Below are 24088 nucleotides of genomic sequence, written 5' to 3' on the forward strand. Positions count from 1 at the left end.
GTTGCAATTGAGATCAGAATGCATAAAAATTATTTCCTACTAATATCTGCTAAAGATACTTAAGCAAAATGGATTTTCTTATATGTGTCTAAACAAAATCTCAATTTGTTTCACCATTAAATGAAACTTAACTACGTGGCTGTCTATTTGAACTCTGTTTTTAAAGCCTATTTTTCGTCCTTTTTTTTTTTCTTTTCTCCTTCCTCTACCCCTTTCCTTTCTCTCTGTCTTTTTCTCCACTAGAAAATAATCCTGCATTGTGTAAATTTGATTGAAAAGGACTGGAAAACTGACAAAATTCTTCTGTACCAAATTAATGAACATCATATGGCATGTGATTTTGATAATATGTAATAAGATTAAAGACAGGTAGGATGGACAGCAGTCAAGAGTACAGAGTACAGAGGGGAATTTACACTAGATAGGAAAGGTCAAAGAAAGCCAGTAATAGTTACACTGAAGAAGGAGTCAGCTATGCAAATATTATGGAGTAGGATAGTATGAATGTGTGTGCATGTGCTTTACTAACATATGAAAAATCCAGGCACAGATCTAACTTCTGAATTAAAATAATGTAAACAGAATTCAATTTCTCTCCATCTCTCAGTTTCCACTAATACAGCTTGTCTCTGACTTCATTTGGTAGCAAGATGGTGGCAGGGGCATTACTTCAATTGCAACATCCTCTCAGGCTTCAAGCTGAAAAAGAGAAGATGCCTTTCCCAGAAGCCCTATCAAAAGTGTCTTTGTCCTAATTCGTTCTGATTAGATCACTGAATAATCCTGTGCACCTCTCTTAGAGCAGAGAGCAGAATCACTTTTGTAATTTTCATGGACTAGGCATTGGGTTTGTATGCCAGAAGGAAATAGGGTACTATTAACTGAAAGAGGCTGCATTAATGCTAGGTAGCAAAGAAAGAATGGATTGCTGCCAGAAAAATCACAATGGGCACATATACATGAAAATTTGCATGTCATTCTAGAAGCCTTTGGATTTCCTAGCAATCTGTGGGTTCTAGGATAAGAAACTCGAATAGTGACATTGAATTGATGCCTTCTAGAACAAACAAAAATGGCATTGATACCCATAGCCATCCAGGATAATGAGTTGTTACTGGGACTATTTCCTGAATAAAGAGACAAAATGAGGATAATATGTAACAAGTAGTTTAAATGATAATACCAAATTAAGAATAAAAGCAAGTTACATAATTTTTTTAACTAAAGTGGAAATGAGTGGTTCAGCCTTGGGGGTGCTTCTTTGCTAGTATTTGTATTAAAAAACTAGGCAAAATCTTTTATTTAAGGTAAGCACTTTACACTGGCAACATAAAAAGACATATTAGGAAAAGAAGTTTTCCTAATGTTGATTCAGTAGCTTTTATTGCTATAGAAGCCTAGGTCTTTGTGTATCCCAAATCTCTTCAACTTCAGTTAAAAAAGTATTAATCAAGTCTATTAAAGTAATTTGTAAAGAAAATCATTTTCAATAATTATATCAAATTTTGTGTGGATTAGCTGATTTTTTTTCTTCTTATCCATATTTTATTTTGGAACATGTTGATGAAGTCACTTATTTTCTTAATAATTATTTTTAATTGAGGAATTTAGGCAGAATTGACAGAAGGTATAGGTCAATCATAGGAAAACATGGGTACTTTTTAAATGCCTACATGGTGATCATTTATTTTTCTATGCAATTGGGAAGAAATTAACCTTTTAACAAGGTGAAGACAAGAGTAGCTCTCACTGAGATGGAAGTCATAATTATGCTTTATTGTTACATAGATTCCTTAGTTTCTTGAAAGAAGGAGTCAGCCTGGAGTTTTAAGTTGCTTCACTTGAGCATAACAGTTTTTCCTCTTGAGCAACTGAAAATATCACTCAAAAATGGGAAAGAATTCCTTGTTTACCAGATATTTTTGAAGAATAAATAGGTTAAATAAAGAGGGTACAGTGTGTCACCTTTTGTCTCTTTGCACAAATGAAAACCCTGTGAATTTAGCACTGTTCCTCATGAATGAATAAACTTTTGAACCAAAAAAATGAGTCATTACTGCTCCTCAAGTTTAATATACCAAGTTGTGGAGAAATATATCATTTTTCCCCTACCAATTAATGCCACTGAAATACAGCCATTATGGGGGATGATCAGCTTTCAAAATAGTTATACAAAGGCCATTGTGTATCTGATTATAAAGATTAACATGTTATTTAGAAAATAAACTCTTTCCCCAAACCTCTGTTTGCCACCAGTTCTTGCTTCAACTGAGACGTTCATGGATTTCTGATCATTCTGTGTGTGTATAGATTTTGTTTTGTTTTCCTTTCTAGACTACAACGTATCTTTACATAGTGTCAATTTTCTGTGAGTAGAAAACAGCAGGTAGTTCATTCTCAGAAAAGTGATTTACAGATTTTCTTGCTATGCATTCCTTCCTTTGATTTTCAGTTCCAGTTTTAATTTTAACCTAGCTAGGGAATTGCTTCTCTCCATAGTAATATCAGTCATCAATAGAGTTTGGAAGAAAAGTGAATTTCTCACTTATATAAAGAATAAAGAATATATAAAGAAGAACAAATTTATTCGTGTGTGTATATATATATATATACATGAAAAAATGTTAAGTTGTTCTTCAATTTTGGCTGACATAAATCAGTGGATATTTTTAAGGCTGTAGGTTAAGGCAAGAAGATTATGTCATTTTTGTAGTCCTTTCTAAGGACAGAAGATAGAGGATCAAAATACTGTAAGAAAAATCCAAACCATATTTTTCTTATGTGATGTCCAATTTGGCTGTGTAGGTGTGAGTTTCAGATAAGATGAAATGCATTTACAGATGTGAATTGTAAAAACATTTCCTATTATTAATTTTAAGGGCTTTTAAGAAGCAGAATGAGTTTCATCGAGAACCCCAAAGCATAGATTACTAAGGACAATTGCCCCTCTGAATAGGACATGAGCTAAGGAGTGAACAGAGGGAGAAAATTCACATACATGTTTTGAGTTTCACTTTAGGACTCTTGAAAGCTTCGGTCACTGATTGGGATTTTTCTCTAACTAGGAGTCAAAGAGACAAAGCAGCTAAGCGAAATAATCTTTCTCAGGTTTTCTAAAAATGCCTGCAGATGGAAACATGTCAGACAACTGATCCAATACGGCCTGAAGGTTTTCTGTTTGTTTGTTTTAAATCCATTCTTTCCTGAGAAGGAAAGAAAAGAAAGCCTGAGGTTGGTGACAGATTTGGGCTCTTGCCACATTCCCACCTCACTTTCATGGACATTTCTCTGCTTCAGACGAAGTTAATATTTTCCAGGGATGTTCCATAGGTATTCTAAATCATACTACAGACACCTGCTCCTATATATGGGTATGTTGTTCACCTAAGATGAATCAGACTTTTTTTTTTTTCATGTGCTTCCTTTAAAAAACCTCATTAATTGCAGTCTGTAGAATTTAGGGGGAAAGTTGGGTTAAACAGTTGACACTGTTTAATGTAAATGATTTATGATTATTCCTTATGTATACACAATAGGCACTTTATAAATTAGATTGTCCTGGGAGTAACATGATACATAAATGTTATTGCTATAAATTCTACACTTGGCTATATATTTTGTATCATGTAACCAGTGGGCTTATAAATGCTGACTATTTCAACCCACTCTTTCTATTCAATATTGTAAATGGTGACTTAGGTAAGCCTAACTGAGATGTATACAGAGGCAATCAAATTGCAAAAGAACAGGACATGCTGGCACCGCTCCAGCATGGCTTCTGGCTGTGTTCCAGAAGTGATGGCAGAAAGAAGAGACAGAGGGGAAGGCGAAACTATTAAATATATGTAGCCAAAAAATGAATCTAAATTATTACTAATTTTTTTTTGCCCAGTAAAACCAAGAGTCTGGTGAGAGAGAAAAGGGGAAAACGCAGCGCAAACAGAAAAAAAGCATGAGTAAAACCAATTTATCAAAATTTAGTTAGATGTTATTTCACAGGTGAATTTTCATTATTGAAATAACATTAAGGATAACGTTAATAGCTCTATAATTATAAATGTTTTAATATCAATAAATATTTCATATATTTTTATGTAGTGTGTAATAGAAATAATATTTGATTACATGTTTTTACATATCTGTGAATGATGAATTTGAGGAATTGGGTCTTGCAAATCACTTAATTCTACTGGTGGATCAAGACACTTTATTATATGTATAATGCTGTTATGCTAATAGCCCTCCTTTTTTTTTTTTTTTTTTTTTTTACTGTGGTTTCTTAGCTTACTGTGATTTTCTTTCTGAGATCCTATAGAATTTGAGAGAAAAATCCCTGAATAAAATATCTAACTAATTGTTAAATATCAAACTCATCTAAAGTATTGAGTTTGAGGGGAAAGGGTAGCACGCCTATAACTGACCAGCCAGGTTAATATTAGTTTCCTGGTGTCGACTGCTGACCTGATCACAGAGTCCTATCATCAGGGCTGATTTGAGTTGTACTATGCACTAATTTGTGTAAGGGAGAACTGGGCTGTGAAGAATTCTATTTTGTTTATAGTGTGTATTCTGATAGTGATTTTATAGTCCATTTTATAGGCTGAGTGTTCCAGTTGATTCCCTCTCCCCACGCCCTCTTAAGTATTAATGTCTACACAATTGATCTGGTTACCCGTGAAGTCAGTCCAAATAGGCTGTTACAGTGACTGAAAATACAAGATCAGTAATTTTAAAACCTAGAGGTTACTGCCTTGCACAAAAGGACTAAATCTTAGCAGGAAATCCCCAAGTGAAAAGATGATGGGACTGAAAGCACTCCGTATGTGTGACTTGTAATAACAAACATTATTTTTTTGGCTGTGATATTGAAGGAAATATCCAAATGTGCCCCTTATGACTTCTGTAACCTACTTTTAATTGTCATACTCTGGAGCTATCCTGGTGCATGCATGGGAAAGAATATACATATGCACATATCTCTATATTTGTAGGCACTGTAGTCAAAACACTTATTTGCCTAGCTGACTTAGCTGCATAGTTGACTTACCCACCCACCATCAAACCCTCTAGAGGAAATAGGACAGAAAGGTCACACAGAAGCGGTAAAGCCAATGATCTCTTATAAAACAGTTGTTTAGGTTCTCAGTGGCACTGTTCATCTTCTGGAAGGGAGATCACTCCATTCTCTGCCCATCCCTGTGTCATCAGCGTAGCTCTGGACTCTTGGAGTAGAAGAAGAAAGCCTATTCTATCTTGCTGCTGCTGTACCCTCAGGTAAGCCTGAACTGAAACCCCAGAGAGACTGCTGTACCAGACAGGCTAGACTATGGGAAGATTCTAGTGCTGATAGAGGTCTTTAGAGGGCTCAGTTTGTTTGTCTTGTCAATTTTAACCACCGTTTAAAATTCCACGTTTTCTTATAGGGGTTTAAATTTAAATGCAAGACCTGTAGATTTATGCACATGTGCGTGTGTGCACACGTGCATGCGTGCACACATGCGCGCACACACACACATAAAATCTGAAAAAGCATCATCACTGTTGGTTCACTGTTTGTTCAGTGCAGAATATTTAGAGTACCTGTCATTTACTGAGGACTTTCTTTGTGCCAGGAATTGTTCTTGGGCTTTGCTTGTATTATATAATTTCAGCCTCCTATAGTAGTACCCCATGAAACAGGTATTATTATTATACCCACTTTTTCAGCTGAGGAAATGGAGACAGAGAGAAATTGAATAACTGCCATGGTTCAATAGCTAGTAAGAGGCGGGGCAGGATTCACACCCAGGCAGAGTAATCTCAGGGCTCAAGCACACATTTTTCTAGGTTGATTTATAAGCAACATGCACTACTTCATGTGTGAGAAGAATGCACTGGGGCCATCATTGAGCAGGAAATGGGATCTGCTTTATTTTTGTTGTTGTAATGGTCCTGTAATTTCCTCTCTCAGGCCATGGTGTGACCAATGGCAAACTTTTTTTGAGAGAGCCAGTCAAAGCTGCATGGAATATTCTATGGCCACAGAAGAGAAAGGAATGTGCTGGTCGATATGAGGAGCTGACCTAAGACCTTGCTTTCACTGTAACCACAGTAAACAAGCGAGCTAATGAACCATAGATGTTTAGTGTGTCATCAGCGTCTTTCAATTTTGTCATCCTGGGTAGCTACCATCAAGAAGGACAGAGTGCCCTCTATGAATATGTATTTAGTACTAGATATAGCAATTTATTCTTTTGAAGAGCACTTTATCATTTTGGTTTTGATAAATGTATAAACAATAATCAGTAGTTAGGGGTTTCAGGCGAAAATGGATGCCATTATTAGTGATTTAACAAGTTTTCCTGTGAATTCCATGTGTATCACTCAGTCTGGATCTTGCGACCCGGAGACACATATATCCAATTTTTAGAACAGCTCACTTTAAAAGCCTCTTGCGCCATGAACCACTAGGATCTCAGAACTACAGTAGTTACTAATTTCCAGACTTTCAATATGTAAAATGAAGTACTCACACAAAAAACCTCGAGGCTGCATAGGTCAGAACATTTGCTTAAACTAATAATAAGATTAGCTTTTTCAGTTCTAGCTCTCCTTTTTCTATCTATTTGCCTTGCTAAGAGGCCTTACTCCTGTTCAGTTACCTAGTGCCATGATCCCTCTACTTTTTGGACTTTTTATTATAATTTGAGCTGATTTTCGTAGTTCACGTAAAGAATTTCCATGAGAATAATAAAACATAAGGACTGTTAATTAAATAAGAATGATGAAAACATGAAGTTTCACCCAAACTGGGCAAAAGTGCATCTCAAAGCACAGAATTCCATAACATTTTGAAACTTGGTCTTTACAGATGTTTTTCTCTGCCTGAAACATGTGTGCTGGTTCTATTTATATAAGGGAATAGTGACATCCTGTGTGTAGCTAGACTAATTGCCTCTGTAATTAACCTATTTGAGGAGGAAGTTACACAGAAATAAAATATCACTGACTACTGAAAGAGGCAATTTTGTTTTAAGGCAAACTTCTAAGTAACTTTACCAAAGGCTGTGGATAAAACAAAAAGATTGTCTCCTTCCCTTATTTTATTCAGCTTCTCCCTTCCCTCCGTCCCTGCCATTCTTTTTCTATTCTTCCTTTTCTTTCTCTATACAATTCCACTGATCATGTTCATTTTCTCCCTATGACCTTTATTCCCCATATTATAAGCTAAAAATCTAGTTGTCGTGAGTGAAGGTTCTATTTTTAAACTCAGAATTGGGGAATGATGTAAGTGTGGTAAAAAGAGACAGCTTTTTTGTTTTCAAGGCTATTCAAATGTCTTTGCAGGTCAAGAGTAGGTAGGATATGTGTAGAATCATTTGGATGTCTTAGAGGCTGATGACAGAAAATCCTAGCCTTCTTCCTTATCCCTTGATAAAATACGTATTAATTAAATTTAGGAAAGAGCACGAGAACATGCAACAGCAGGGTTTCTCTTGACTTCTTAAAACCAGCAGAAATTATCGGAATGCAGTATGTTGCAATAGAAAGAGTACAGATTTTGGAGTCTGAATTATTCAGATCTCATCCCAAAAGTATGGCTAACTGGGAGCAAGAAGAACAATTTCTTCCTCCATGCCCATTTTCTTTAGTGCCCCTTGCAAACATTTCAAAAGGTAATATGTTGCCAAGACATTTGAGAGAACAGTGGGAGAAAGCAAGAGCAAGATGCATGTAGATAAATTAGTCAAAATTATCCTGTGGTGTGTGTCCTAACTCACCCACCAGACAACAGCAACACCAGAGCATTAGGGCCCTCACCCAGCCTTAACCTCGTGAGTAATCCTCTGCGCCATAATCAAAATGATATTTTGAATCAGATCGCTTAAGATTTTTTTTATGGGATAATATGATACGGTTTTTAACTCAGGTAACTAAGTTTGTAGTTTGTACATTATACTGACTTGAAAAAGCTCAATTTAAAGTTGTCCCTACTACCAAGAAGAATTTCCTTTTGAAATATATGAGAATTTTAAGCCAAAGCAAACGTATTTACTGCATTATGTACTGATTAGCATGGAATAGTTGGAGTAGAAATGTTTCCGGGATTCAAAGCATGGTGGACTTGGATTCCTCAATTTCCAGGATACACTTTTGATGCCTCAGTTTCTTCATCTGTGAAGTGGGGATAGATATATACCTCCTTTATAAGGTAAACGTGAAACTTAGTGAAGAAGCATGTATGTAATACTATCCAGAGTGTCTATAAATAAATGCGTAATAAATAGTAGCAAATATTGTTTTAGATAATGTTCGACAAAGCAAAATGATTTAGATAGCAAATAGTTGATTGTAAAGGTAATTAACTTTATCTGGTTTAACTGTTCTTCAAGTGGATTTGATTAATGACCTATGCTCGCCATTTATTGCTTTGTGATCTTTACTGTAGTAACCTTCCACTTTTATTGATAATGTTTATTAGCAATAACTAAATTACCATTCTTGGAAGACAGTGAAAGGAAATTTTTTTTTTTTTTTTTTTTGGATGGAGTCTTGCTCTGTTGCCCAGGCTGGAGTGCAGTGGCGCGATCTGGGCTCACTGCAAGCTCCACCTCCCGGGTTCACGCCATTCTGCTGCCTCAGCTTCCCGAGTAGCTGGGACCATAGGCGCCGAAAGGACAATTTTTTTGACGGTTAAGTATTATTTCTTGAGAAAGATACAAAACAAAGAGGAGAAAGGAACACTTCAGAGAATTTTCCTGTGCATCACCTTTGTGATTAATACTGTAATCACTAGTGATTATTGGATTGCGAAGAAGGCTTCTTATTGGTAAAAGGAAATCCTCAATTTTATATAAAAATAGTCATTCAATCCTGGCTATGTTTTGGCAATTGTGCTAATTAAGTGTAGTATCTATAATTATTGAGGTGTCCCACATTTTTACACAAACCTCCCATCTGTTTTGTTGGTGATTTTCAATAAGATAGTAAGAAACTCAGAAACCCATCCTGTAGAGAATCAGATTTAGTTGCTTCTTATTGTCACAAAATAGTTCACTCATCCATTAGCAAATATTTATTGGATGCCCGTTACGTGCTGCACACTGTGCCAGTCTTGAAAATATGGTAACGAGCAAAGTAGACAAGGCACGGATTTTATAGGCAAACAAAGGAGGTAGGTAACCCAAAACAAGGGATGGTAATACAGTATGTAAGTCTCAAAATATAGAAAATTTGTTTGGAGTTTCGGCTAAACTGAGGCATATAATTTCAATAGGCTTTTTTTTTTTTTTCTTTTGAGATGTAGTCTCACCCTGTCACCCAGGCTGGAGCACAGTCGCACAATCTACGCTCACTGCAACCTCCGCCTCCCAGGTTCAAGCAATTCTCCCGTCACCCTCCAGAGTAGCTGGGATTACAGGCCCATGCCACCATGCCCAGCTAAGATTTTGTGTTTTAGTAGAAATGGAGTTTCACCGTGTTGCTCAGGATGGTCATGAACTCCTGAGCTCAGGCAATCCACCCGCCTTGGCCTCCCAAAGTGCTAGGATTACAGGTGTGAGCCACCGAGCCCAGCTGAGGTGTACAATTTCAGTTGTGGTTGGTGGGGTAGGTAGTCTCATCTCCTTTTAATTTCTGTAGCATTTTCCCTGTGCTTCCATTGGAACATCCTGCTTTGCATTCTAGTTCCTTGTGATGATGGCATCTTCATCACTGCAGGATTCTGAGGAGGCAGGCAGGATACACGCGTGATTCTCCTTCCCATCTTGCGCAGAACCTACACTCGTGTGCTGCATATAGTAGGCACTAAATAAATGCTGTTGAAGGCATGCAGCAAGGAAGAAGTCCTAAAGTCTTGTTTCTCTTGTCTTAAAAAAAATTTCTTAAGTATTTCACCTCGAAGTTTCTCCTCCTTCATGTTAATGGTGGTACAGGGAGATAAATAACCCAATGAAAGTCATTATTTCTCCCCACCACACCCCACTTACCTATTAGTCTCTCAAAATTTAATCCACACCAAACTTCTCTGGAAGAAATTAATTATTATTTGTAAGGCATTCAAAGTTTGCTCTACAGAAGTCTGACTTTATTTGCCATATGCAAATAAGAATGAAAGAAGCATCTATTATTCATGGTACACATTGGGGTGTCATGATCAGCCTTTTTTCTCTGCCACTGGATCTGTCAAAAGGGTTAATGTTTGGGATGGTCAGTGTCTAGTTTTTAAAAGTCAAAACTCTTCATTGGTTAATAGAAAGATACAACATGTAACCGATGGTTTAGTATTCATTCGCCATTACTTAAGTCCAAGTATTCGGAAATCCTACAAAATAAAATTAAATTTGGAGGTTTTTTAAAAATGGGAAAATAATCAGCTTTTACACCAAAAACCAATTTGTTGATGAAGAAAATTCAGTATTAAGAAAAGATTTGGGTGAAAAGAATGAAGTCCTTGCGTATTCTGCTGGTAGGAAGCGAGGTGCGCTGAGATTGAGAGGCCTGGGCATGGTGTTGCATGCGAGCTGGGGTGTAATTTAGTGAGCTGACAGGAGGAGTGAAGTATCTCCTCAATATCTGTGTTTGGCAGAAGAGATGAATGCATACATCAGGAAACAATGTTTAAGTGTTTTATTTCCTTATTTCAGCCTGTCAAACTGTCAGTGTAGTTAATGGCCACCAAGAGAGAAAGAGAGAGAGAGGAAGGAGGAGGAACAGAGAGAAACAAAGGTGCTATGGAATCTGCAAAGAAAGAAACCAGAAAAGCATTTGCATGTTTCTGTGGCATAATGGTCAGTCAGACAAAAAATAACTCACTATATTCATCTCTTTACTAAAGCCAGATGTGCTGGTTCCCTACCTACCATCCCTGCACCTCTCTCTTTCCTTCCTTTATGTCCCTAATCATTGCTTCACTTAACTTTGATCTCTGTGTTTCCTTTCACTGGAGTCTAGATTGATTATCAATACTTAAGGGATTATTTTATGCTATATCAGTAGTATCCAATTTTGCTCAGTTTTTCAAATTTGCTATCTTGTTTGTATTCTGCAGAAAATCTGATATTAATGCTGTTTAATAAAAATGTCCACTTTTATGTGAAATATCTCCCCTGTTTTATCCTTTTGAGTGTTTTTAAATCCACAAAGAATAAATTGGGCTGGATTTTGACCAATTGCATCTTTCTATTTTTTAAAAAAATGCTCAAAGTGAAATGCCTAAATCAGACATTTTATTCTTAGGAGTACTAAACTATTCTAAATTTCTAGAAAAATCTTAGCACAGCCAGGGATTTCTGTTTCGTAAAAGGGAATTATTTATATTGGATCTTTTTGTGTCTGGAAATAAGTAATTTTTCCCCAGAAATAGAAAAGCCTCTTACCATTCACCTCTGTGTCAAACCCTGAATTTAAAATCTTTGAACTCATACCAGTGATGAATACTTTTTATAATGAACAGTTTTGGTTGCTTTTAAACAGAAAACATTTAATTAGGAAAAATAAACAATTTGTTTTTAAAATATCAATGTAATAATCTTATAAAATGATCTAAGGAAAGGTATCGTGGGATATTAAACACAGTGGGCCCTGAATCTGGCCTATCATCAAATCACCTTAAAGGTATTTTAAAATGCCCTTGGGTGCCCCCTTCCAGATTGCTAGGATGTGTATCTCCAGGGAGGGGGCCCAGCATCTGTTTGTAGAAGATGCACTCTTTACCGGCTGAGGCAGGAGAATGGCGTGAACCTGGGAGGTGGAACTTACAGTGAGCCAAGATCATGCCACTGCACCCCAGCCTGGGTGACAGAGCGAAACTCCATCTCAAAAAAAAAAAAAAATGCACCCCTCACCATACCCGCTAACTCCTGAACCCCAGGTGATATTGGTGATGAGCTGGCTGGGAACCACACTATCCTGATATTGCTCAAAGCATTGCTGCCACTGCTGCAGTGATCTCTGTGAATCTGGCTGATTTCTAACATTTTCATTTACACATTTGGGGCCAGTCACAAGCTTTGCGGGGACAAAGTTTGTCAACTCTATACAATTTCTATGACCTTTTCCACCCCTAAAATCTTGTGACTTCATTACATTAACGAGGTTTTAAAATTTTAAGCTTAGTTAAAATACACACACATTGTTTTATATTAGCTTTTTTTAAGTTACTAGAAGGAAACAAATAAGAAATGCCAAAAAGTCAAAGAATCTCCCCTCTCGTCCCCGGTTTGATTTAAGCATCCTTGATTGGGCCTCTTATTTCATGATACCAATCACACAAATTTAATTATTAAAATAAAAATGTACTGCCCCGCCCTTTAGATTATCTGCTGCCAAACTGAACTCTTCTCTACCCATCCAAACTTGCTTATTACACAAATGATACGACCAGGCATCTGTTGTGTTAGAGACCAATGGTCACCTTTCCTATCATTTATCTTTGATATCCTGGGTTGATTTTGCCCCCTAAAATATTGTTCATCTGTCAGCTTCTCTTTATCTCCATCACCATTCATCCTGGGTCAGTCCAGGAAAGCCTGGATTCTGGAATATCCTCCCAATTGAGAGTCTTTCCAAGCAGCTGCTCTGCTCCAGTAAATGCTCTGTACTTGACAGAGGTTTTAAACCTGCATATCTGATCATAGGTCTTCCCTAATGGAAAACTATCAATGGCTTTTCATTGTGCTGAGGACCAAAATCTATGGCTTGGCCTGCAAGGCCCCATATGATCTCCCTTATCCTTCTCCCCAACCTTCTGCAGAGCAGACCCACTGGCCTCCTTCAGTTTCTCACACATGATGCTCTCTCTTCCCAGCTTAGGGCTACTGAGAGTTTTGTTTTGTTTTGTTTTTTGTTTGTTTGTTTGTTTTCTGCTAGATTCTTCACCTCTAGTTCATCCTTTTCAGATCAGGTGAATTGATATTCCCTTGGGAGAACATTTTCTGATATTCCAGACATGATTGGGTCCACCTGGTATATGCTCTGATACCTTGCATTTTCCTCCAGAGCATTTTTTCACAGTCTATAATTTCATATCAGTAGAATGGTTGGTTAGTTTTAATCTAATCTATAGACTATAAACTTGGTAAGGGTAGGGATCTCAGTTAATTTGTTCATCACTGATTTCCTCATTATTCAGTGTAATAGTAGTACATAGTAGGTAGTACATAGTAGGTTCTTCAAGTGTTTTTTGAGTAAAAGAATAATGAGGTGGCTGGGCATGGTGGCTCACGCCTGTACTCCCAGCACTTTGGGAGGCTGAGGCAGGCGGATCATGAGGTCAGGAGTTCAAGACCAGACTGGCCAACATGGTGAAACCCTGTCTCTACTAAAAATACAAAAATTAGCTGGGTATGGTGGCGGGCGTCTGTAATCCTAGCTATTCAGGAGGCTGAGGCAGGAGAATTGTTTGAAGCTGGGAGGTGGAGGTTGCAGTGAGTCAAGATCCCACCACTGCACTCCAGCCTGGGTGACAGAGCAAGACTCCATCTCAAAAAAATAATAATAATAATAATGAAGCAACTGCTCCCTTATGCAGGAAGACCCCTGCTCCCAACACATACTCTTCCCAGCCTTTTAGTCTATGCAAAGCATTATCATTTTTCTATAGCAAGGAATGGCGACCCCTCAATCTCCCCTCACTTTGCATTCTCTTTCCCAGAAACATCTGAACTCCTGGCTTCAAACTTTTCTGTACCCCTCTGAGGTTGAAGAGGAGTGTGAGAGCAGTTGCTCTAGGCCTGTTGCTTCACTCTTGAAAAAAGTGGTGTGTAATTCTACGGAGGAAATATGGGTAGAGAAGAGGCCCTTCCATAGTTTCTTTACAGGAAATGAAGACTCCAGATTCTGGACTCCCCCGATTGTTCTAGTAAAGGGTTGCTCCATAGAGCGTACACACCTCTCAGATCTGACCTGGTGAATCAGTGTCACATTCCTGCCTTGACACAGCACATTGACACAGGGTCCTGGCAATAAGGGCAGCTTATAGAGCTGGATAAGATTTGACATACGGGGTTCAGTTACAGCAGGGTATTTATTACTGTCTGCATCTTAAGTATATCATATTCTCCATACAATGTAATGACCTGGGAAACTGGAGCCCCTGTCACGCACCTCATGCATTACAGGGCTCTTTCTGGCTGTACCCCCATCCCCTGGGTGTGTGAGAAATTCATGAGACCCCATTCTATACATGCTCCAGGTATCTCATACCTCATAATTCTTTGTCCAAAGACCTTGTACCTGCCATACTTTCTTCCGTGCATGCTTATTCCGTAGTCTGTCTTTCAGAGGTCATACTCCGCCACTGGAGTGTGCAATTCTAGGCTGAAGCATGGCCAAGGGGCAGCTGTTTGAGAAGGACTGGCCACAGAGAGGGAAGGCACCCATTTGTTCTCTTGTCCTGGTTCTGCAAATGTTAGGGAGATACTTGATGATAGCTTTAAGGAGAAGGTATGTAATAAGAGGACAGGAGACGAAGATCTGAGGAACATAACATCAAGGCCCAGACAAGTTAATATTTGACTAGATAAACCAATCAGTGCCTGAGTAAAATAACTTATGAAAAGAGAAGTCAACTAGAAAAACCAGAATTAGCAAAGTAGAGTTTCGATTTTTACAGCATGGTTCTCGCCTCTAGCCGCCGCCAGCCCTGAATGTTGGGACATTTGTTCTGGAGAGGAAGGTCACGGGAATGATCATACATGAACCTGTGGCACCCTGCTGTTGTGACTCCACTGAAGCCCCGTATGTTATTCAACTTTATTTTGAGAGAGAGAGCCATTTGAGGATTGCTTTGTATTTGTTTCTCATTATATAATCAGTATAAAATCTATTCCCAAAATTTTCAGTAGTCAAGTAGAGAGAACTTGTTATTTCCATTACTGGGTGGAAAAATTAACACTCTCCCATGTAGCCAGTCAGTAGCATAGTTAGAATTCACTATTGTGAAAACACCAGTTAGAATTCACTATTGTGAAAACACTTGCCCATTCATTGCTATCCTAAGCTCACAAAATCTCATACTACTCAAAATAAATCTGATACTATTGGACAAAACCAAGAAGGAACACAGTGTGGGACTTCTTGGCTTTCAAGATACTTAAACCATTGCCTTCAATAGGCAGCTCTCTTCCTCTGAGCCAGCAGCTTTCTCTTTCACAGTCCCTTTAGAATCTTTCACAAAGTTGAAAGAGCTGTAATTTTAAGGTAACTATTATATTCGAGACATTAATGACCTGGATCACTGAAAATAACCATGGTAACAGGTGAGAAATCAAAGATAGTTAATTTAATTGCCACTGAAAGAAAATAAGTGCAAATAATCTATAATTCTTCATTTCCAATATGCACATGTTATTTTCTTACTGCATTAATTACCCAATAGTCAGACAGAAATTATCTAGTTGTTGCTCTGTGACTCTCCATTGTATTCATGTAATGGTTTTCCCTCCAATAACTACTCATTATAATTTCTTACCTCAGCAACTTAGGCTGCTGTGAACTGGGTAACATGTTCATTCGGTTGACATTAGCAATTTTTAATAACAATAAAAATGATACTTTAAGTATAGAGGAAAGGAATTAATCCGTTCTTTCAACCTAGGTACCTAAAGGCCACTCCAATTCACTGCCTCTCTACAAACTCCTAATGATCTGGCACTGCTTCTTAGAAAGATTTCAGAACTCCTTTCAAATTCTTAACTCTTTTTCTAGGAGTCACTGGAATATTCCCATATATAACCAGGAGGCATGTTTAGAATCACTGATAGAGATATTCGATAATTTACATGTCTATTCTGGGTCAAAATTTTTTTGCTAGGCTGGGAATACAATGGTTTACAAGACAGAGATGGGGGTACAGATGATAAAGTACAGAATCGTGACTACTGAGCAAGTTTATATAGTTTTTTTAAATTTTAATTTAATCTAGATGCTCTACAAGACAGTAGATAGTTGGTATGTAAATTCCCAGACGGCATGGAAAAATCTTGTAGTATAACAATATGAAGGATAATCAGTTGTATAATTTGAGGTAATATCTACCACTTATTGAGTTCTTTCTTTTCTCTTTTTTTTTTTTTTTTTTTTTTTTTTTTTTTTTGAGACAGAGTCTTGCTCTTGCTCTGTTGCCCAGGCTGGAGTGCAGTGGTGCGAACTCGGCTCACTGCAACATCCACCTCCTGGGCCCAAGGCAGTTCTCATGCCTCAGCCTCTCAAGTAACTAGGATTACAGGCCATGTGTGCACCATCACACCTGGCTAATTTTTATATTTTTAGTAGAGACGGGGTTTCGTCATGTTGGCCAGGCTAGTTTTGAACTCCTGCCGTGGCCTCCCGAAAAGCTAGGCCTACAGGCATGAACCACTGTGCCTAGCCTTATTTAGTGTTTTCTGTGTCCTAGATATGGTCATTTAATGCTCACACACATACACACACCACCTCCATAAGTGGATTTCCTTATCTCCATTTTTCACATAAGAAAGCTAAGGTTAAAAGCTGACCAGGCCAGGCGCAGTGGCTCATGCCTGTAGTTCCAGCACTAAGGGTGGCCAAGGCAGGAGTCTCGCTTGAGCCCAGGAGTTTGAGACCAGCCTGGCCAACACAGGAATAACCCATCTCTATAAAAAAATACAAAAATTAGCTGGGCATGGTGGCACGTGCCTGTAGGCCCACCTACTTGGAAGGCTGAGGTGGGAGGATTGCTTGAGCCTGGGAGGTTGAGGTTGCAGTGAGCTGTGATTGTGTCACTGCACTCCATCCTGGGTGACAGAGTAAGACATGCTCCATCCTGGGCGACAGAGTAATACCCTGTCTCAAAACAAAACAAAACAAAAAAATACTGACCGAGGTCACTGGAGCAAGTAAGAAAGAGGGAGCAGATCTCTGTGCTGGCTGGGCCCTACGCCCTACTAAGTTCTAAGGTTTCTACAGAAGGAACAAACAAGAGCCTTTTCAGTGTTGGCACTTTCAATAGTCAGTGCTCAATGAATAGGATATTAAATTTTCCTTGATTCTGTTGCCTGTTTTAATTACAGACTACACCAAAACCATTTCAGAAAGAATCTGTTCCATCTTTTAGATTGGTTTCTCAATCTCCTTTGGCAATTTTGTCTCCAAAACTGCCCCAGAAATAAGAAAATGAATGCAGGAGCAAAGGTAGATAGAAACATGCTAAAATGGAAATATAGAAAGAAAAAGTGTCAGCAAAGATGTGGAGAAATTGGAACTCGTATGCACTGTGGGTGGGAATGTAAAATGATATAGCTGCTATCTAAAACAGTACAGCAGTCCCTCAAAGAGTTAAACATATTATTTACCATACAATCCAGCAATCCCCCTTCTGTGTATATATCTCCAGAAGAATTGAAAGCAAGGTTTCAAAGAGATATTTGTACATTTATGTTAATGAAAGCAGAATTTACAATAGCTAAAAGTAGAGGCAGCCAAAGTGTCCATTGGTGGATAAATGGATAAACAAAAGGTGTTATGTACATACAACAGAATATTACTCAGCTTTAAAAAGGAAGGAAATTCTGACACATGCTATTATATGAGTAACCCTTGAGGAAATGATGCTAAGTCAGATAAGCTAGTCACTAAAAGACAAATACTGTCTTTGAGAGTATTCCATTTATGTGGGGTACCTACAGTAGTCAAAATCATAGAGACAGACAGAATGGTTGTTGCCAGGGGGTGGAGGAAGGAGAAAAAATTGACTTATTGTCAAAGGGCTATAGACCTTCAGTTTTGAAGGATGAAAAAGTTCTGGAGATTGGTTGCACAGCAATATGAATGTACTTAATGTGACTAAACAGTACACTTAAAAATGGTTAAGGTGGTACTTTTTGTGTTCTGCATATTTTACCACATGAAGAGTTTTTTAAAGGAAGTACAGAGGGGAACTGGGGAGAGGGGATGAGTTAGATGAATTGTTTAGCAAACACATCTCTGAGACATGAACCATGCTGAGGAGCTAGCTCCATCAAAAGCCAAGGAGTGAAATATCTCCAGACAGAGGGGTCCACAAATCTAAATCCACCAGTTGAGAAAGAGCTGGGTATGTTGGGTATGTTTAAATGAAAAGGAAGATGTATTAGTCCATTCTCACGCTGCCAATAAAGGCATACCTGAGACTGGGTAATTCATAAAGGAAAGAGGTTTAATGGACTCACAGTTCCACATGGCTGGAGAGGCCTCACAATCATGGTGGAAGGTGAAGAAGGAGCAAAGGTATGTCTTACATGGCAGCAGGCAAGAGAGCGTGTGTAGGGAAACTGCCCTTTATAAAACCATCAGATCTCATGAGACTCACTATCACCAGAACAGCATGAGAAAATCTGTCCCCATGATTCAATTACTTCCTACTGGGTCCCTCCCATGGCATGTGGGGATTATGGGAGCTACAATTCAAGATGAGATTTGAGGGGGACACAGCCAAAGCATATCAGAAGTCAACAGAGCAGGCTGGGTGTGGTGTCTCACGCCTGCAATCCCAGCACTTTGGGAGGCCAAGACAGGCAGAGTCACCTGAGGCCAGGAGTTCCAGACCAGCCTGGCTAACATGGTGAAACACCGCCTCTACTAAAAGTACAAAAATTAGCCAGGCATGGTGGCATGTGCCTGTAATCCCAGCTATTTGGGAGGCTGAGTCAGGAGAATCACTTGAACCTGGGAGGTGGGGGTTACAGTGAGCCAAGATCACACCACTGCTGTCCAGCCTGGGCAACAGAGTGAGCCTCCATCTCAATAAATACATAAATAAATAAATAAATAAAATAAGGAGTCAATACAGCTGCAACATAGAGGCATGTGATGAGCTTGGAGCAAGGTAGGCAGGGTCTGGTTATAGAAGGACCAGTAGACATAGAAGAATTCGGGACTGCATTATCATGACATTTTGGCTTTATTTCCAAAGACTCTGTGTCTTAGGAGATCACAAACTTTAGAGTATCCGTTTTATTTCAAAACTGGTAATTGGCACACTTCTTAATGCCATGATTCAAATATCTCTCATTGCACAAAGACTCATTTTAAAAATATTCAGAAGTGGTGTGTTAACTTGGTGAATTTTTTTTTTTAATTAGCTATATTATCTCTGAAGCAATTGCAACCTGAAAAAAATTCCCTTTATATCCGTCTGTCTTGGCAAAATAGCAGTGAACCACTACTTAACACACTGCATTCATTTTGTACTTGAAAGTACTTCAAAGCATCTCTGGAAGTTTTCTGGGGCCAGGTCGGTTCATCAATCCTTACTACAGTTTTTTCAGAGACTCTGGAGGCCCTAGTTTAAGTAATTAGTATTGCTAACTTTGCTAAAACCTGTCTAGCACTGCACTTAGCAGTGTGAATTCATGACAGATAGTTGAATACTGTAGTCACATCCTGCAGTTGTTAACATACAGAATTTAAAAGTTTATCAAAGTGGCAGCTGTCATCATTTAGATACATTTTCTTAAATATGTTTTTAAAAACCGAAAGTTGCTTAAATTCAAACATTTTATCATTAAATCCCCTTACACACTTATTTCCTATGATGAAAATGTCATTATTTAAAGAATTGATAACTCTTGATTTCAAGAAATCTATTGTGTATTATTGTGATTATAGTTAATGAGAATTTTTTTTTGCCTGAAAATTGCTTAGAGAGTAGATTTTAAGTGTTCTTATCACAAGAAAATAAGCATGTGAGGTAATGCACATATTAATTAGCTTGATTTAGCTGTTCCATAGTGTGTATATAGTCATCCCTGGTTATCCTTGAAGGATTGGTTCCAGCACCCCAGCAGATACCAAATTTCAAGGATGCTCAAGGTCCTTGATAGAAAATGGTATCGTATTGCACATCCTCCCTTATACTTTAAATTATATCTAGATTGATGTATACTAACAAATACAATGGCTGTACATAATTTCATTCACATGGATTCAACTTAGTACTTGGTGCATGGCGAATGCAAGTTTTGCTTTTTGGAACTTTGGAATTTTTTTCCCCAAATATTTTATATCCTAGATTGCTGAATCCATGAATGCAGAACCCACAAATATGGAGGGCTGACTGCATTTATCAAACATCAGGTTGTACACTACAAATTTTTACAAATTTTGTCAATTAAAGAAAAAGCCAGGCACAGTAGCTCATGCCTGTAATCCCAGCACTTTGGGAGGCCGAGGCGGGTGGATCACGAGGTCAGGAGTTCGAGACCAGCCCGGCCAACATAGTGAAGCCCCATCTCTACTAAAAGTACAAAAATTAGTTGGATGTGGTGGCACGCTCCTGTAGTCCCAGCTACTTGGGGAGGCTGAGGCAGGAGAATTGCTTGAACCTGGGAGGGGGAGGTTGCAATGAGCCAAGATCACGCCACTGCACTCCAGCCTAGGCAACAGAGCGAGACTCCATCTCAAAAAACAAAAAATAAATAAAATAAGTACTCCAAAAATAAAGTATTGATAACTCTGAAGAAGACCTATCCATTTGAATAGACTGTGAATACATTTATGCTATATTCTGCATAGTACTTTTTTCTATTTCATGTATGTTTGGAAATTTTATCCTCCTTTGAAATATTGTTCCCTGCTATTCAAGGTTCAGCTTGGCACAGTGGTTCTAAAAGACTTCTCATCTGACTTTTCTTACCACATCTCACCTGACATTTGTCTCAGATTATCAGTAATATGGAAGGATTCTGGGAAAATTTCCCTAAATGCATTGATGACATTCATTTTCCCACATTTCAATGTGGGAAGTTTGGAAGTTTGACTTTGAAGTAATGCAGAAATACATTCTTAACGGGATGACATGAACAGTTGAAACAACGTTGATGAAGTATAAGTGTGTTTGGATCAGATAAGCAAACATAGAGACAGGGTAGTGTGAGTGATTTATGGAACCTGGGCTTCTTTGTTTGCACTAATGTGTAGTAGTAATAGAACAGAAGGAAAGATGTACCTGGAGAGCAACAGAATAAGTGTGCAGCTGCTGTGAGCAAGCCCCAAACAAAGCTAGTAGTACCTGAATGCCATACATTCTCCTTCACGACAATTCTATTAATGCCTTCAGTGAAGTGGGGATAAACTTCACAGTTTATCCATGTGCAACTTAAGAATTTTAACTACTAAAAGAAATAACGTGGAAGAAAATAGTATTTTAGAGTATTTTAGGTTTAAGGATGAATGGTTAAGTGCAATCATCATAATTTTTCCAAAATTATCAATATTAATTTTATACTTTTCCATTTGGAGTATCAATATTCATAGTCTTATTAAAACTACCTCTGGTAATAATTAATCAATAAACAGGTAATGGTCAAAGGGATATAAAGACCCCTACCCTGTTCTCAATGAGCTTTTAAATAGTTTGGAAGATCGATCTGAAACATGAAACAATAGAGCAAGAAAGTGCTTCTTGGATAGCTAGTGGAAAACCAGTAGAGAAAAAGTGCTAGATGGACTACAAGTCCCTGGAGAGGGTTCATGGACCAAGAACTTGAGCTGGCTTGGCAGTTGGTGTAGGCAAAGAAAAACTTGAAGGTTTGGTCACCTGAAGTCTTAGAAAGTGAAATTCCTGGGAACTTTTAGTATTTATGTTAAAATACCTGTGAATTTTGCATTCTGTTCCACAGTATAGCTGAATCCATTCTAAAATAAAATGTATACATTACGGTGAATTTATTTAATTTTGTTTTCCATGTCTAATATACCAGGAAGTTATGGCCTGTTTCACCTGTGATGTTCTCTTACCCGGTACACCACCATATATCCTCAGGAGTATGACTGACCACTCCAGTTTGAGAAGCACAGCTGTGCAGGATGACAGTGCATTTAAAGGGAAGAACCTTTCCTTGGCTATTAGCATGCAATTGACCTGAGTAAATAAGAATTTCTTTAATCCTTAAAAGACTCTCATGTGTACCCAATTTTTTATATGAGTTTGATGGGCTTTATAAGCAGCCCAGGCTTCCTTTTCATAACTGGGGCTCAGATAGTTCCATGTGCTGATAAGAGTACCTTTTCAATAAGATGCTATATGATTGGGTGCAAAATCAACATCCTCCCAAGTTTTGCTTTTAAAGTACAAGCCTTTGTTTTGTATTTCCGTCTGAAGCTTTTTTGACCTTTGTCAAAAATATTTTTCAGTTATTCAGAGCACATTGGTGTGCTCTAACAAGGGACCACCCAAGCACATCCCTTTCAGTTGGCAAATTCCACTCCAAATGAGGAGCACAGAAGCTTCTCATCACTGGTGAGAATGATAGTCATTTGAATGTTTGAAAAAGCTTAAGACTCTTCTGTCAGCTCACAGAGGCTGGTCTCTGTGGCTTTGTGTTGTCATGTTTCAAGGTGTGACAGTGGCACAGCTGTGATCCGTGTTCATCACCAGTGTGGAAGCTTGGACCAGGAGTCCTTTGTCATGCCAGAGCTTCTCCCCGACATTTGTTCCCATCTGTGTCAGATACCAAATCGCAAACTGGCCAAGCAGCAATGAGAGTACACCACGGAAAGGATAAGGAACTTAAAAGGAATTTTAAGGCACCATTTGTATTTTACATGGTTTTTTTTTTTTTTTTTTTTTTTTTTTTGGAGAGAGAGTCTTGCTCTGTCGCCAGGATGGAGTGCGGTAGCACGATCTTGGCTCACTGCAACCTCCGATTCCCTGGCTCAAGTGATTGGCCTGCCTCAGCCTCCCGAGTAGCTGGGATTACAGGCATGTGCCACCATGCCCAACTAATTTTTGTATTTTTAGTAGAGACGGGGTTTCACCGTGTTGGACAGGATGGCCTCAATCTCCTGACCTTGTGATCCACCCACCTTGGCCTCCCAAAGTGCTGAAATTACAGGCGTGAGCCCCTGCACCCGGCCTAGGTGATTTTTATTTCTTTGATAAACATGAAAACTTATTCTCAAGTCCCTACATTCTTAAGTCATCCAAAGTTATAAAGTAGTACTAAGAATTTTTGCCAAAAATCCAAGTTAATAATTATCACAACTTACAGTCGGCTGTCTGGCTACCGCATTGCTTCTCCTTTCCTCACCAAATACCTTTCTTCACTTCCTATTTCTGCCTTGGTCCTTCCCCACAAATCAGCCCCTCCAACTTCTTACCTGTGATTCAATCAGAGCAGCTTATTTTTTTGGCAGGAACATTCATTCAGTTACTTGTTTAGTAAATAATTATGTGCTATGTACCTATACTGTCCTCAGGATTGGGGATATAACAATGAAAAAGCCAAAAATCTGCCAAATTTTGAAGCTGAGTGCAGATTAAAGACATAAGACTGCATGACACAGTACCGGGCTTAGTTCCACGGATGTCTTAGATGGCTTCACATATGTATTCTATCTAATATACTTATATTTATGTCCATATTAATCTATTTCTGTCTCATATATATAATATATACCTATTATATATATATATAAATAAATTTATTTTGTGTTCTCATTTTAGCTTACCTGAAATGAACTAAACTCCCAATAGAAAAGGGCATGAATTGGAGCAAGGGGACCTAGGGACCCAAGGAGCAAGCTGTTTTACTCTACTGCTCTTTGTTTCCATGACATGGATCCAGATTGTAAAGCAGAGGGGATAAATTATAGAGAGAAGAACCTGTAGAGAATTGTTTCAGGCAGACCGACCTGTCATAGGGAGTGGAGGAAGACAAAGTTGGTGAGTTGGAAGCCAACCTGGACTTCTAGGACATGTTACGAGCCACTGGGCTGGCACTCACTTCAGCAGATACTTTAGATCCGTATTCTCTTAGTGAAGGTGACTATTAAACTTGCTTTTAGGAAAATGAGGAGTTACTACTAGTTTAAAAAGGTGGGTGTGGGCATTTCATGCCATAGGCATTAGTGATGTTGAGTAAGTGTTTAGCAACATCCTTGGTGAAATGAGTTTGATATGGCTAACAGGAAGTATAGCTATTGAGAAATGATAGGGCTAGAAAATTAGGTGTGAGCCAGATAAAAAAGGCTTTCTATTTAACATTTTGCCCCTTATTCTAAATGCTCCTGGGGTCTCTTAAATAAATACAAATTTCATGAATGGCATAATCGGATTTACCACTTGATAGATCACTCTGGTTGCATTGTGGGGTTGAATGGAAAGGTAGAA

Source organism: Nomascus leucogenys, chromosome 23 (assembly GCF_006542625.1).
Source record: "Nomascus leucogenys isolate Asia chromosome 23, Asia_NLE_v1, whole genome shotgun sequence".
In the NCBI taxonomy this organism is placed as follows: Eukaryota; Metazoa; Chordata; class Mammalia; order Primates; family Hylobatidae; genus Nomascus; species Nomascus leucogenys.